Here is a 16727-nt window from a genome sequence, read left to right as displayed (position 1 = left end):
CCGTTCCTCCCCTACCACAACAAAATTTCCTTTAAAATAACGTTTTTACATATAAAAAAAAACAAAAACACTTTGCCCCAGGTTTTGATGCTTCTGGGAGGAGCAGGTGGTGTACCTGGGAAAGCTGGGCAATCAGAGTCCTGGAATGGGCTGCAAGGTCCTCTTTAGGTAAAAGTTTTATATGTATTACAGTAAGTTATTTTGTCCGTATCTAAACATTGATGTTTTTGACGCAAATAACTCTCGCATTAATTTTGGTGCAATACATCACCCCAAAAAAAAACAAGTATCCTCTGAAGAAGTAATACTGACTTTCTGACCATTGAGCTCAGCATAACTCCTAAACTTAACCCTTAACCTAAAAGTAATCCCTGAACCTAACCCCTAAGCTTAACCGTTAACCTCAGTGTAACGAACGCTAACTTTAAACCTCAGGCAGAATTTATACAACGTAGAGATTATATACGAGGCTAGCAAATGTGAGCCTGTTCCTGGAAAGGGTAGATTCAGAATGATGACGCTAATCCTTGGGGATATGAAGTTTGTACATGTGGTTTCATTTTGTTAATTATAACTTTTCTGTATAAACAGTCTTTTTTTTGTAGAACTATCTGAGTTGGGTAACAGATGCACAGTGGTATTCACCCTTACATACTTCTAAGAAACTTTGCATTAAAAACAGGGCTTCTTGGTTCACATATATTGCAATGCATGTTTGAGCAGGCTGACTAGAGACAAAAGATCACTGGCTGGCTAGTTCCTACAGTAACCTGGCACATACATGTACATATTGTATGTGAATAGACAAATAGTACCAATATGGGGTGAACTCATACAGACTTACTGCTCCTTCCTGCTGCTGATCTTCTGGGTTAAATGAAGCCTAGCTTCATTCAACAAACTTCCTGTGTGTCCAGGCATTAAGGACTCACGCCCTGGATGTACGTCATCAAATCACCCTGGGCTCTTTGTGCATCTGTACCAAACAGCGCTTACAGGTCATTACATGAGCACCATTCAGTACAGGAGCAAGGATAGCCTACCATGGTAGGGAGACAGAATGGGCCTCCTAGTGTCTTGTGACCAAAGAGAGGTTTGCTCTGTTTACAGTATACTAAAATAAAAAAAAATATTTTGAATAGTTGTGGAGGGGAGATGGGGGCTGAGCTTTGTGTTCAACTTGGACTTGCACTTTAGGCTCACAATCTAACTCGCACAGAGGTACCTTTTGTACACTGTTGACTTATTGAAATCTGCTCTGTCCTACACCAAACCTCTGATCCCTTGTACAGAGTGAACTAGCTGTTTTCCAAATGCATTGTACCAGATGTTTCTGGGTTTATATATACTTTTCAAATGCGGATTCTGGTTATGACATATGGCCAGGGTAATTAAATTATCTGGCCTTTCTAACCATCAGGGGAGGTATCCTTTTCTACGAAAAGTTGAAAATCACATGTTGTAGAGCATGTGCCAAGTGTTTGCATACACTCCAGCTATAGCATAATGATAAATTCACCTGAACCAAAGGTCCTTGAAGCCCTATTAGTCTTTTCTCAAGTTAAACCACTGAGGAGCCTCCAGCTGACACCAGAGATGCAGAATAGCAAATTCACATTTGCGTATACAAATCTTCCACCGAAACATGAACTAGCAAGTGTTGCTGTGGACTGACTGTTAAATATGAGGACACGTTCTAATCCATAGCATAAAGGTGACTATTCTTTACTAGTTCAAGGCCAGCTCATCTAAGGGGGAACAATAATAATCAGGCAATATTTTCCAAGTTGTCCAATCACCCCCTTCCCCCTAAGAATGGTTGGCCAAGGTTGTTGGGGACTAATCCTTAGGCATTAAATTATTGCTTTTTATAGGTTAATTTTGGCTCTAGAACCGTCTTTTCCCACCCTAATAAACTACATTTTGTTTCCTTTCTTTTTTTGCGCTCCTGTTAAAAAACGCTAACCTCACTTCCTGTGCCTGTTACCAAATCTTTGGGGTAGAATGTGAAGGGGAATCTTCCCATTGGGGTCCACATATAACAAAATCTGACGAAGGTTCTTAGCCTTCCCCTTTTTATCAGTAACTTTAAAAAACATTTTGATGGCTTTCTACTTAAAGTGACATTAAAGGCTATTCCCCCACCCAATGTTAGTGTCAGGACTTACCTTAAATGATACGTCTTTTTGTTCGATCATCATCTTCTTTACTGTTCTTTTCAGCTGTCCCTCCAGCGCTGGTGCGGGTTTCCGATCCAGCACTGACTCCTCTGTCCTCCTCTTCTCTCATGTCCCACGGAGTCTGTGCGGGTGCACGCTGCTAAATAGACTAACCTTGTGTCTCTCCTCCTCTCCCGGCCGAACATCTGAAGTGCGCATGCGCCCGCCACAGGATCCTTTGCGGCCGCACGAGGCTCTTCAGATGTTCGTACGGGAGCGAGCGCCGAAGACCCAGGTAAGTTAAAACCGGTTTCAAAAGGTTTTTTTTTTTTAAAGTTTGAAGGGTTTAATAACCCTTTAACTTGCTTCCTAAAATTAAAACTTAACCTATACCCAACACTTAAAACCTAACTGAACTTTCAGATCAACTAACTATATTCCAGGTGTTTTTTAAGCAAATGATAACGGTAATGTTTTGCCATCAGCATGCTATAGGACTTCCCTTTTGTGTGGAAGCAGTGGTCTCTCTGCAAAGGTTGGACAAAGCCTTTGCTGAATCACAGATAGAGCTCTTCAATTAACAGGAAGCATGAGCTTTTCTGATTGCAGAGTTATAGATCTGATGGGGGGGGCAGGGGGGACACACCTCTGCAGAGAGAACACTGATGGACTTGAAACCCCTGACCCTAAGCCTATTCCTTAACGTTTCCTCAAAAAGGCTGACTCAGCACAGAAGGTGTTGGTGCTTTTAATAACACGAAAAGTATCAATGTTGACAGTCACGCACTGAAAAGTAAAGACACAAGAACATGGCAAGTTGGTATAAATAAATAAATTGGGGACACATAATGGGTGATAATTTAGTACTCTGGCTTAAAATACTCTTCTAATTTAAAGCTTTTATTTTTCACTTGTATGTATTCTTTTTAATTGGCAACAATAAAACTGGAGGGGCGTGACCGAGGCAGCACATTTTAGGGCAGTGTCAATATCTATGCACATGCAATTTGTAAAATATCTGGTGTTGTATATAAGGATTTTTGTAGATTGGATATTGGTGCGATTCATAACTAGCTGACACTGCTTTGTTCAGGTAATGGTCCCTTTCCCATGTATTGGAGGCAAGCCGGCGTGCATTTAGAACCTATTTATCTGTGCTTATAAAAAAAGGCTTTTTAAAAGTCACATGTTAATGGCTTGCAATGACGTATTCACAGTGGTATATTTGAATACAAATGATCTGCATTCTCAAAAAAGGATTCTTGAAATTGTTTTACGTCGGTCTGTTTGACTGGAATATTTTTGCCTTGGAATGCCCATTTTGTTTCAGGCCTTTGTTCCTAATCTCTTTAAAAGTTTTATGTCTTTTAAGAAGTGTCTTTTCAATGATTTTAGCAGAAAAACTCCGGCCTTAGCAGACGGTTATACGATACTGTGATGGGGGTTTTGTCCAGATCCTGTTGGAATGAAATTGAAAAGATTTATATATAATTTATTTATTTTTAAATGAGGATTTGCTTTTGAGACATTCTTCTCTCTTGTAGGCTGAATGTGGACATACGTGGGCTTTATTTATCTGCTGGCACTATTAGTGGGTTGGTGCCAGACAAGTGGTTAAAACAAAATTCCAAAAACTGTTCAATTTTCCAATTTTCCTAAGCTCTTTTTTTAGTTGCAAGAAAAGAAGATTGTGTCTAGCGCAGCAACTTGTCAGTCAGTGTTTGCTGTTTCTCAGCCAGTATATGGCACACAGCCATTATGTTCCAGTATTCTAACTCCTAATTTGGTGACGTACATTGCACCATCACCAAATGCACTAAAGGCAGCATTTGCTTAAGCAGTTTTTCATTATATGCTCAGTCTGTTTTGTTGTAGGTCGTTTTTAAGCATACAAAGCTGCAGATCTGAAAACATTGCACATGCACATGGAGTCTAGATGCAGGGAAAAGAATAGCGATGGTTTGTTAAATGCATATCAGCCTGACAAAAATCAGTGTGCCTTGCACTGCTTTATTTAATAAGCCACTCTGTGTATATACAAAATAATCACTAGATATCACTCTTCTTTTTTCATCCTTTGTTGCTTCTCAGTGCTGCTGATTTCATACAGCCTGTTCACATTTACATGCACTTCAGCGACGGCTGCATGACATTTCTCAGAGTGGGTTCCCAACAGTGGACCATGACTGCCTAATGTGTTTTGAAATTGCCACCATTTCTCTGTCTAAAGCCCATGTGATGGCGTGGCAACACAAGAGCACAATTGGAAGGCAGAGACAGAGTGTTGTCACCATATAACAGGAAGTAACGGAACAGAAACTTTTATGGCTGGATCACCAATATGCATTGTAATGAAATCTGTAGATTTAAAAATACTTTAAAACGTTATTAGATTTTGCTGATTGGGTTTATAGATTCTCTAAATACATATTGTGCATTAAAAGGGGCAAGTCTAAAGCTGGGTACACACGGATCAATTCAGCAGTAATCATCAGAAATTCAGTCTGTGGGTGACCCTATCTCCTCAACAGTAGCCAATCAATAGATCAACTTTTGTCAAAGGGACATATTGCAGAATTGTCGGCCGAACCTTGCTTGTAAGCCAATCAGCTGCAAGCACTGTTCAGGTATTTTGCTGCTGTCAGAATATGGTGTACAGTGTGGATGGAGGAATCTGTCAGATTTTTTTTTCCCTTCAGCCTCACCTGCTGAATGAAGAAAAAAAATCTGTCAATGTGAACCGAGCTGAAGGCTCGCCATACATACACAGCGGCATAGTGGGTAGCACTTCTGTTTTGTAGCACCGGTGTCCCTGGTTAAAATCCCGGTCAGGACACTATCTGCAAGGAGATCTTACTGTGCTTTCGTGGGTTTCCTCCAGGAACTCCGGTTTCCTCCTACACTCCAAAGACATTTGGCTCCTGCCTAAACTGGCCCTTGTATGTGAGATAGGGACCTTAGATTGTAAGCTGAGGGCGGGGTCTGATGTGAATGTGAGCTCCTTGAGGGCGGGGTCTGATGTAAATGTAAGCTTCTTGATGGCAGGGACTGATGTGAATGTGCAACAATTCACTGTGTGAATTGTCTGCTTTATATAAATACCTGTAATAAATAAATGAATTCATGTTAAGATTGCCTCAATGTAGCGTGGATGGAGTAATCTTCCCTGCCGACTATTGTATTCTGTCAGCCGGGTCCCGCAGCTGTCAAAATACTCGAACAGTGCCACCATCTGGTGGGCTGCAGTAACTGTTCCCCAAGAATTTTACACATGTCTCCTCCTATTTTCCCATCAAAGTTTGTTGAGCTGAGAGGGGGGTTATTGGGGTGCCGATAGGGCCACCCAAGAGTCACATTTTCAGACTATTAGTCAGGAATCGGCCAAAATTCAATGTATGTGTATGGCCAGCTTTATAGAAGTCAGTGCTGCAATTTTTTTTTTTTTTTTTAACAGATGCCAGCAGCTCGCTGACTGCAGATCCGTTCTACATATTTTCTCTTCCCGCTTGCCGTTTTGTAGACACTTTGTAAAACTCGACTCTAACAGCTTTGTTTCCAAGCAAAAGGCGATCAAGAAGAGTGATGAAAAACAGGCAGCAGCAAATTCTGAGAGGCGCAGATGAAATATTATAGAGCCCGGAGCCGCCCTCTGTAGGACACGGGCTTTAGCCGAAGCTCTCTGTCAATGCCATTAGACAGCGCACAAAATGAAAGGTAGACCGCTTATGAAACTTGAAGAGTTTTCTTTCTTTCTTCCTCTCCGCCCACCTGAGGGAATAGTGTGGGCTCTGTAGCAGCTAGGAGTCCCAGGAGGACGATAAAGGCACAGAATATGGAAAATGTTGAAAGAAACTTCGAGGAAGTCTGCTTGCATGGTGTAGTTACTTATATTAAAAAGTTGGCTGCAGCTCGAGCACACCACTAAATTAACCTCAAAAGCCGGCCATGACGGCAAATATCCATAGTAATTGTTTTTGTTGGCTTTTAACTTAAATATTAACTCATCGATCTAACATGAGCCTCTGTGTTTGGAATGCTGGTCTGGCCGCTTCATTTTTTTTTTTACTTTTTTTTTTTCCCTGCAAAGTTTTTTTTTTTTTTTTTTATGTAATCATGGAAAAATATGTTTCTGCTCGAAGCAGTTGTCAAACATGTTTCTTTCATCGACAATCAGACGCAAGGCAGCTGAGCGGAGCTGTTTAGTCTGGAAAAGAATACCCAGGAGATTGCAGTCACTGTAGGAAATGTAATTATACAGAATAGTCTTTTTGTAGGGTGGGATTTTAAAATTGTAAATCCCAATGTTTATCCGCAAAAAAAAATATTGCATACAAAACATTAAAGACCAACTCCGGTCCAGGAGTAAAAATTGTGCGTGTGAGAGTGTTAAAGTGTGTGTCCAGGAAAAATGTTTTTAACATTTTTTGAATGGAGCCGGAAATGATTACAACCCCTGTTAGGTTGTATCTGCATTTCAGGGCTCCATTAGAGAGATTTGTCCCATCCTAGTAATTTTGGTTTCTCCAAATAGGAAGTGTCTCCAATGGCAACACAGAAAATAATAATTAGGGATGCACCGATACTGATACTAGTGTCGGTATCGGTGCCGATACCGAGTATTTGGGCGAGTACTCAAACTCTCCCAAATCCTCCGATACCTTTCCTGATACTGGAACTTCAGAGGGAGATTTCCTCTGAAAGGCATTGCCGCGAGGAAACATGGAGCCGGGAAGCTGGCTCCATGCTGTTTGGCCGGCTCGGCCGGGATACCGGCTTCCCAACCAATCAGTGTCGAGCCGGGCAAACAAATCTGATAATATGGCGACACGACCCCCACCCTGCAGACACCTCATTCCCCTCACATAGATCCTATGGGTAGTCATTACCGTACCAGTCCCGCGGCCAGCTGGGCAGACACCGCTCTCCGGGATCTGTGTGCACAGCGCCCACGTGATCGGCCCTCAGCCTGCTACTGCGCATCCACAGGATTTCCGAATGAGAGCGCTGGGCAGTCTGCGCATGCGCAGTAGCAGGCTGAGGGCTAAAAAAGAAGCATGATGTAAGATTCTGTATATTTTTTTAAGTGCATGTAAACCCTACTTCTCTTATTTGCTCCCTTTTGGTCTGTTAAACTTACCATTCAAATATTTTATTGATATCTGTGCAAAGTGATGCAAGTGCAAGTGATTCCGGGAAATCCTATGAGGTGATAATTACTCTGCTCTCTGCCTATGCACAGGGAGCGGTTAAAGAGGTGAGAGCTCTGTGTTGTAATATAGCAGAAATAACGTAGGCAGGGCTGACACCCTGTGCTTTTGGAATTCAGAGCTGAAAATTTAATAGGGGGCATTCGTCAAGCAAATTGGTGACACCATTAGCCACAGAACAGGCAGCCTTCTACTTAGGAAAGTCTCTACAGTAGTTTATCTGTGTATTTGCACCACCTGCCCCTGGAATCCTGGACGACAGATTTGTACGGGTCTAGAACATATTTATTACTGAAGATAAGACAGATTTTTACGCTATACAGATGCATAATTAACAAGTGGTCAGGGGCAGGTATTATTCTGTGGCACTGCTACTTAACGGAAACAGGAATTTGAGACTCGAGCTGAAACCTTGTAGTAGATATGTTGCACAATCTGTCTCATTGCTCCTGTAGGCATTGCCTTGCTGTGTGGTGGAATTGACAAATGCCCCTCACTCTGTTGTCATATCTTAAAGGAGAACTAACTTTTCACTCACCTCATAGTTCTAGCCGACCTGTGACAATGAGACGGCTCAGTAGATCGGGAGGTGAGCGAACATATACCGGCGTTCGCTCACTTCTCGATCCTGTCACGGCTCTCTGCCGTGACAGGGGAGGGGCTGGATTCCCCCCTCCCTGCTCCAATCCGCCACCGCTGACTGGTGGAACGGACGGGGGAGGGGGCGGGTACAGCTGGCTCTGCCTCTAGATAGGCAGAGCCAGCTCTCAGTCACGCAGCTGGGCGGATCCCGGCACAACTGTCGGGATCCGCTTCAGCTGCGGCGTCTTAGTATCGCGGTATACTGCAGCGTCTCAGTATACCGCGAGCTACAGCTCGCTGTATACTGAACCTAGGGTGACGGGAGGACGCTAGTTTGTGTCCTCCCGTTACCCTAAGGAGAACTATGGGGAAAAGCCTTAACCCCATAGTTCTCCTTTTAAGTAAGCTATACACACACATCCAATTTCATCAAGAGCCGGTCGAAATTTGATGCATGGGTGCTGCTCTTGGCACCCTTCCGACTGGCATCCCTCGATCAGCTGATTAAGGTGCATGTTGGAAAATTCTCGGCCGAACAGAGCTATCGGCACATTATCCGGCGGCCGCTGTCAGAATAAGAGGAAGCAGCACAAAATTCCTCGATCAACGCTTGTAAACGTTGTTGGAGGAATCTGATATTTTCTTCAGCCGGCAGATTGAATGAAGAAAATACGGTATATGTGTCTGTACCCAACTTCCCGGAAAGTAAGAGCACACTACATTTTTTGGCATATTAACTGCTAATTATCTGTACTTGCAGAGTATTTAAAGGGCCAAATCATAGGGAAAGGTTCATGTATTGCAGAGATGTAGAATTTTTTCTTTCTGTGGCATACACTTTTACTGTAGCTACATGGTTTACCACTGGTGCATTGGTATGGTCTTAATTAACTTGTGTTGGATAGACTGAAAAAAAAGTGAGATGTCTTGGAAATATTTACCCTTAGTAATCATGTATTGTACATTATTTCCTGTGTTTCTTTCACTTTATGTAATTGCCTCTCCAGGGATGACTTCAGTTTTATGCTTCGGTTAAAAGAAAGGGAAAAAAGTGCTGTTCTTGCCATTTCTGATTTGTTGTGTCAAAGCTCATTTTAGATTGGATGAAAAGTGTCTTCACTCGCTAGACTGGGGTTTTGTCACTTTCCAGTATTTATTAGGGCAGGGCCCTCCTTACCATCTTGTCTTGAATTGTATTGTGATTGTAATGTCTTCCCTATATTGTAAAGCGCTGCGCAAACTGTTGGCGCTATATAAATCCTGTATAATAATAAATCTGAACTCCAGGCAGGTATCATAGATAAATGAATGCATCTCCGCATCTAATATACTATCAAATGTATTTTTAAATGTACGTAGTGTAAGTACCTGCATTTGACATGGTATCAGCTTCTTGTAGTCCCTATACAGCAGGGCTAGTTTGTGAGAGGAAGTAACATGTGCTGATAAAAAAAACCCCATGCTGATAGGTAGAGAAAGCTGATTGACAGAGTGATGAGCTCACTGTGCTGCTTCTCCTTTCACTGCCAATAACAGACTTAGATGGGTCCAGGTCAACCTGAGTTTATAGAAAGTGGGTTGCATGATGCTGGCCATCAGACTGAGGACAGAAAAGAACTGCAAGGAATATATCTAGATTGAAGCAAATTATTAAAAAAAGGTGTTTTTGTTTTATCCTTTAACCCTTTTGCTACAACCGGCATAACTATTAGGGTGGTGGCAGTACTGGCATGTAAACAGACTCCTGGCCACTATAGCAGGTTGGAGTTTATATGCCTTTTCAGTCCCGGTATTCTATTGAAAGCTCCGACTGGGCACGTCACAACCGGTGACTGCCAGTAGGAGATGAACAGCAGATGGAGCTGGTGCGCATGGGCAGAAAAATCCATGTTGAACTGTCTAACTATTGCCTGCGCAGCTAGCGTCTCATAGGATTCTATAAGCTAGGACAAACTTATATTTGTCCTAGGTTATAGAAGCCGATAGCTGCGCAGGCGCAGTGGCAACTGTGGTTGTAGAAAGAATCCTGTACCCGCGCAGGCGCTGTAACATAATATAACCTTTGACTAGGTTATAGAATCCGATGAGGCAATAGCCACTGTGCCCGCGTGGCTATCGGCTTCTATAACCTAGGACAAATATAACTGTAGTAGGTTATAGAAGTGGATAGCCGCGCAGGTGCTGTGGCAATAGTTACACAGTTAGACAAGGATTTCCTGCCCATGTGCGCTAGCACCATCTGCTGTAGATCTCCTACTGGCAGTCACCAGATGTGATGTCACCAGTTAGATAGGTCGACAAGTTGGAACTTTCGATAGAACACTGGCTGCCGTCTTTTTTGTAGAAGTGATCTGAATGGCTGTAAAGCTGAGCGGAGAAAGTCAGATGGAAACGTCGGATGAATGCCAGTGTGTTGCAGCTTGCAACAAGACGTAACCGGGTACAAAATGTTCCATTGTAGGGTGAATGAGGCCCTTGCAGTGACTGGCCTTGATTGGGTGCAGAAAAACGCTATTCACGGCACATAGTGTAAACGAGCCCTAAGATTGTGAAATGTACTGGGAACATAAGCTAGCAGACGTCCCATGGTATTGCAGGGGACAGCTTTGACTTCTATTTAGAACAACATGTCTCTTTCCCTCCCAGCGTACCAATGGATTCATCATAATGATGCTGTTATAAGCTAGCACAGGCATGCACGCTAAATTTGAATTTACAAACTATTATTTTTTCCTATTCAACTGCAAATCTGCAGTGGTGATAATGAATGTTCAGGGTGGACAGGTGTCATATGTTCTTTAAAATCCCCTTGCATGAAAATCCGAAAATGCTCATTGTATGGCTTGGGTTTAGCATGTCGCCAAGGAACGCCGAGTCTTTTGCCTATCAAACAAGTAAGACCTTAATGAAAGTTGGTTTACTAGATGACAAACATATTCTCTTCACCTCATATTCTCTTCACCTCATAAGTACCTCGGCTATGCAATTCCATCTTACGTGTTTATAGCACATGAAATAAAGTCTATGAAATATTGCCTGGAAAGAATTCGCATATGAAAGCATTCTTCATTTTTAATCATACAGTGAAACTGCGGTCTTCATTCATCTTTGAATTTAAACCTTATTTTTCTTTGCGTACGGCTGGGTTTAAATGCAACCACATATATTGCAGACCATTTAATGAAAATAAGGAAAGAGGGGAGGCATGGTTCTCATTTTGTACAATTTCCTGCGGTACGTGCCGCTAAAACTAGGTTCCTATTTACACCAGTGAAAGTAGGCACAAGATAAGTGTGCAGTTCATTTTATAGGCGCTGGGGAACTGGTCATAAATCATAGTATTTGAAGGCAGTGTCTTATTTAATCAAAATTCCCTATTGAATGGTCCATGGAAATGACAGAGAGAATCTTTCTACACAAACACAGCTTTCAGAATGCTTAGTTTGCAGGATCGGATATAAAGAGAAAATATGACTGTGCTTTTTATTTTATCACACTGCTTTTGTAATGAAATATTGTGGTGCACTTAAAGCGTACCTTTACCCATATCTTTAAAATAACAACAAACACACCTTTAGAAATGTTTAGCAATGACAATCTACAAACAGATACTTCTAGATAACTACAGCCTTTGTATTATTTGCATACCTTATATCTCTTTTCCTCCCCAATCTTCTGGCAGTGGCCATGTTTACTTAGGGCAGATTACTAACTCTCCTTTTACTTCCTGGATTACTGGCACATGTGACCATGCACATCATCTCAGGGGAGGAAAATGCTTTTCCATGAGATCTTGTTAGATTGCAGATGAGATTTCCCAGCAATGCTCTGCTGATGACAAGGCAATCCCAGTGTGCATAGCTTTGGTGAACTGAAGTCATTTTGCCCTTTCAAAGCAGGAAGTGAATGCTCTGCAAGTGTAAGTATTTCGCAATCACAGCATTTTACACCTGACACGTCTATACCATTATTAACCATCATACATAGAGGGCTGCCTTGTTACAATTAGATTTTTGAGTGTAAAGGTCTGCTTTAAAGGGTAAGACCACTTTAAAAAAAATGCACACAAGCCATTTTATTATGTATTGTTATTAAAAACTACATTTCCATTTTAAAAATGTAGCCTTGTAATTTTCTACATCGGGCAAAATGAAGTCAATGCAACATGGGGACCTGGAGGCATTCTGTACACAGTTGGTCTACAGAGCCTCCTCAAAAATGTCACTTCCTGCTTCTGTGATTGGCTGACTGATTTTCCCTAAGGTCTGCACAAAAGTAACATTTTTGGCATCCCTTACAATAGGAATTTCATTTTTGATGAGATATTACGAAGGGGATGCAGACACGGCACCTTCCCCTATTACAACACAGGAGGCGTATCAGCTGATTATAATGAACTGAGATCCATCAGGGATCAGATTGGAAAGGACATGCTGCAACAAACAGCTGTTTCTTCAGAACAGAAACAGGTTAGAAACTGCAACATAGAAGGTTAAAATCCTTCCAATGTACACAAATCACCCAGAGAGGATTTTTTCCCCCCCAACAAAAGTGCAATTACTCTCTTTAATTTTCCACAATCACCTCAGTGCCCATTAGAATACAATTTTAGTAAATTATTATTTTTTCCAATAAAATTTCTCCTGCCTTTTAGCGAAACTGTGGGTGTTGCACCTCCTCACTGTTGAATAGATACAGCATTATAACAGTCCCCATAGCTGGGTCCTGAGACTTGTGAGGTTCTGTACTAGATCATTCCACTGGAAGAAAGTTTGGATATGGAATAGATTTTTTACTGTGCAATCTGTAAAAATGTGGAATAGATGTGCACAGGAGCTAGCCATTGAAGATTGCTACAAAAAGGTCTGAATGTGTCAAATGTCTAAGTGCACAAAATGCAAATCGCTGCCAGTAGGTTTAAGACATAACATTGTATAACAATATCTCTCCAATCAGCCGCACGAACCCGAGATCCATAAAAATCCAACTTTATTGCTGTAAATTCCATGCAAAGTTCAAAACACAAGGTATACACCACCATAGTATCTCTCTCACTCCAACGCCTCTCACACGTTTCACCACCTGAAGTGTTAGAGTGGGAGAGATACTATGGTGGTGTATACCTTGTGTTTTGAACTTTGCATGGAATTTAGAACAATAAAGTTGGATTTTTATGGACCTCAGTTTGGTGCAGCTGATTGGAGAGATATTGATTGACAAGTGGGAGCACACTGCAGCCTGCACCCGATGTCTGTATTGATCTGCAGTCTGATGGAACGGAGCGGTGAGTCTTTTGCTTTTTTTGGATAACATTGTAGAAGTTATGTTCAGGGAGTTATTCCACTGGCTTTGAGAACAAAAAAAGTTTTTTTGTTCTCAGAGGAAATAGGACTGTGCTTTGCAAGAGTTTTAGAAAAATGCACACCACAGCGTTCAGCAGACTCCCAATAATATTCTCCACCAACAATCGTTTGCAGGCTGCTGTCATCAAAAGGCCACTGGGAAGTATTCCTCACAAAACATGCAAAACAAACAGACAGCGCCTTGTCCTCGTATATTACAGTTTAGTAATCAATGAAGCTCTGAGGAAGGTGGGTATATTCCCTGAAACGCGTCAGCTAGGAAAGCAGCTTTGTGTGGGGTCTGCCTTGTACCATTCCTTCAGTGATTACCATGTGAGTAGTATTTTATGTCAGCTTGTATGTTCATTGATTAATAAACTGTATTACACGAGGACAAGGCGCTGTTTGTTTTGCAAGAGTTTTGCCTACCCATAGAGCAGGAATCTTTACCATGCGTTTGAATACCAAATGATGGGTTTTTAATCTCCGATTAATGTCTCTTTCATTGGGATTGCAGGCTCATGTGATGGGTGAGTGACGCTTTTCTTACATGTTTTGCAGTAGCTCTGGGGGAGGATGGGCAGGATTCTCATCAAGCGCTATTCAAATGCTTGTACATGGCAATCTTTGGACTTCATTCCTGAACTGACGGCTGCATCTTTCTAATTTACTGTTCCGAGCAGAATGCTTCATTATCATTATTCAAACTCTGAATGTAATAATCTACGCAGCCTGAGCACGCTTTATCTCTCTAGTCACATTTCACTTCTAAATCTCTTACAACTCGCTGTTCAATAACCTTAATAGCCAAAGCTGACTTTGGAACATTGCTGTTTTATTGGGAAAATATCAAGTAAATCAATCACCCTCGTCATAACTGTCAGAGCAAACACGACAAATCTATTTTAAAGCTCAAATTCTGTAAACAGCGTGCAAATTTGATTTATCTGATTCGAGCTCTCAAAATGTTGTGACTTAATTAAAAACTACTCGTGGCAGCGGATCAAATCCTAATGTGTAATGATTCATGCTTTAATAATCGGGACCCGCGATGGGTATGTGGTGAGAAGGAAGCAGGTGTGCACTTAGCGCATGTGATCTCAGCACAATAACAGTGAACTTGGGGCTTAACAATTATTAATTTAAAGCTGAACTTAAGGCAAATGGCTAAATACACAGATGAAATTTTATATATAGGAGATGATTTACCTGCCCACAAATTATTTGTCTATTCCTGAGATTTATACAGCTCTCCCATACAGCACAACCCTGTGTGGCAAGCCAGGGGAGTACCCATAAAGAGGCAGCAGCTAACAGTGTCCCCAAATCTCCCCCTGCTAACACCTTGGCATAACCCACCGCATTCCCTTCTCCTGGTCGTCTCATACAGCACAGCTCTGTGTGGCAAAGCCAGGGGCATTCCAAAGTTCTTTGGAGGTAGTCAGGGTGTAGAGAGCCCAGAAAACGGCTTTGTGGTGTTGTAATTCCAAAATCATGGGCATTATTATGGACTGTGCCTGCGGGACTTTGCGTCTATTCAGCCAAGAGAGCATTTATGAGGTAAGGTACAGGCTACTCTGTGGCTTATACTGTGATTGATTTTCTCTCACAAATCATTTAGCAAAGGTGTTGACTGCACTGCTGGACATAGACATAGCCACTGGGAGAGGCTGTATAAATATGAACGTGACATGCCATCGTGAGAATATAGAACAGCAGGCAAGGCAGAGTGTAAAAACGTAATAAGAAAATAACTTTTACGTACATTTTATTATACCCCAAATATGTACCTACTATAAATACACTATTGTATTGTGCCCTGGAACGTAATGACTGTATATGTTTGTCTTTCTCTCCAATAATCTGCCGTTTTCATCTGTCTGTCCTATATAGGTCACTTTTTAGCAACCCATAAATAGCCAGGTACATGGCTGGCATGTCCTTGCCCTTTACATCTTTAGTTGCTGGCACAGGAATTTTGCGTAATGATTTATTAGACTATTCAAAGCTGCATTCTTGCATACCTATATTTTCATATTAATGTGCTTACGTGTGTTCTCAAACAGCTGGAGGTGACCTACATCCGGTATGGGAACTCTTGTCTTTATGGAGGGGAGTAATTGTTACTTTAATCAGCAAAACGTGGTCAGTATTCTGTTCAGGGTTAACCTTCTGTGTGGTTTAATAAATGGCAACTTTGACTGTAAATGAAGACCAGTCATATTGGGTATATTGTAGAAGGCGGTACAAATTTCGGTAACGCATATGAATAGAGCAGTTTAAAATCTGATTGCTCTGGTTTGCTGCCTTTGGTGCTTTTATTAAAGGATGACTGTAGTTTAGTACAGTACAGTGAACCACCCTCCATGTCTTTCACATACATGTCAATGTTTCACACAGATTTTTGCTGTGTGATCGCTATGACAGGTACAGCTTTTCAGTGGAAAGTCTCCTGGTTGGGCTCTTCTGTACAGTACAGTGAACCACCCTCCATGCCTTTCCCATACATGTCCATGTTTCACACAGATCTTTGCTGTGCGATCGCCATGACAGGTACAGCCTTTCAGTGGAAATTCTCCTGGTTGGGCTCTTCTGCCTTCCTATTCATTCCTGGTGTAGGCAGAATAGCAGCCACTGGGATCTCCATGAAATGTGGACCGTTAAAGGAGAAGCATTGGAAGAGTAAAATGTACTCTTCCCAATAGTCTCACCTGGTGTGGGACACTGCAATGGTCACACGCTGGCTCTATAGATCGAGAGCTGAACGATCACAAACCACTGATCACTCAGCTTAGGTATCTCCCTATCAGTCACCGCTTCCTGCAGGGATTCCCCCCTCCCCTCTATTCCTCCAGCGCTCATTGGGGGCGGGCACCACTGACTTTGACTCTAGAGAGGAAGAGCCAGCTGTCAATCATGCAGCTGGGTGGATCTCGGCAGTTTTGTCGGGTCTTTCCTGGCTGTAGTGCAGTTCTGCGCTGTCCACATTTAGTGGGCAGTAGTTCATTATATGCTGACTTTTGGTCACAGGAGTATATTAATAAATGTACTCCTGTGACCCAAAAGAGAACTAAATGGTGAGACTGGGGTGGGAGGGCCAAGCTTTAAGGCAGGGGTAACCAAACTTCAGCCCCTTGGCTGTTGTGGAACTAAAAATGCTATAAGGTATTGCAGAACTCTGACAGCCATAGTCATGTCTTCCAGAGGTAGATGCTTGATGGGATTTCTAGTTTCACCAAAGCTGGAAGGCTGGAGATTGGTTACTCCTACTTGAAAGGGTACCTGTCCAAATAGTATAGTTAACATTGAGAGGGAACAGAAAAAAACTTAGATGAACCGGAGAACAAAAATGAATATATTGTAGCTAACCAGTCCTTATCTGTAAAAAAAAAAAAAAAAAAAAGACAAGGCAACTTTTTTTTTTTAAACCTTTTTGC

The 16727-nt window shown here is 42.0% G+C and overlaps 1 protein-coding gene across 1 annotated transcript in view; it reads left to right on the top strand.

The window, feature by feature from the left end:
* The window catches only part of MNAT1 (MNAT1, CDK activating kinase assembly factor), a 107622-nt gene that overhangs the window by 77921 nt on the left and 12974 nt on the right, over positions 1-16727 (top strand). The window lies entirely within an intron of this gene.

This window comes from Nanorana parkeri, unplaced genomic scaffold (assembly GCF_000935625.1).
Source record: "Nanorana parkeri isolate BGI_ZX_2015 unplaced genomic scaffold, ASM93562v1 scaffold20, whole genome shotgun sequence".
NCBI lineage: Eukaryota > Metazoa > Chordata > Amphibia > Anura > Dicroglossidae > Nanorana > Nanorana parkeri.
This window is presented reverse-complemented; position numbering and strand designations above follow the sequence as displayed.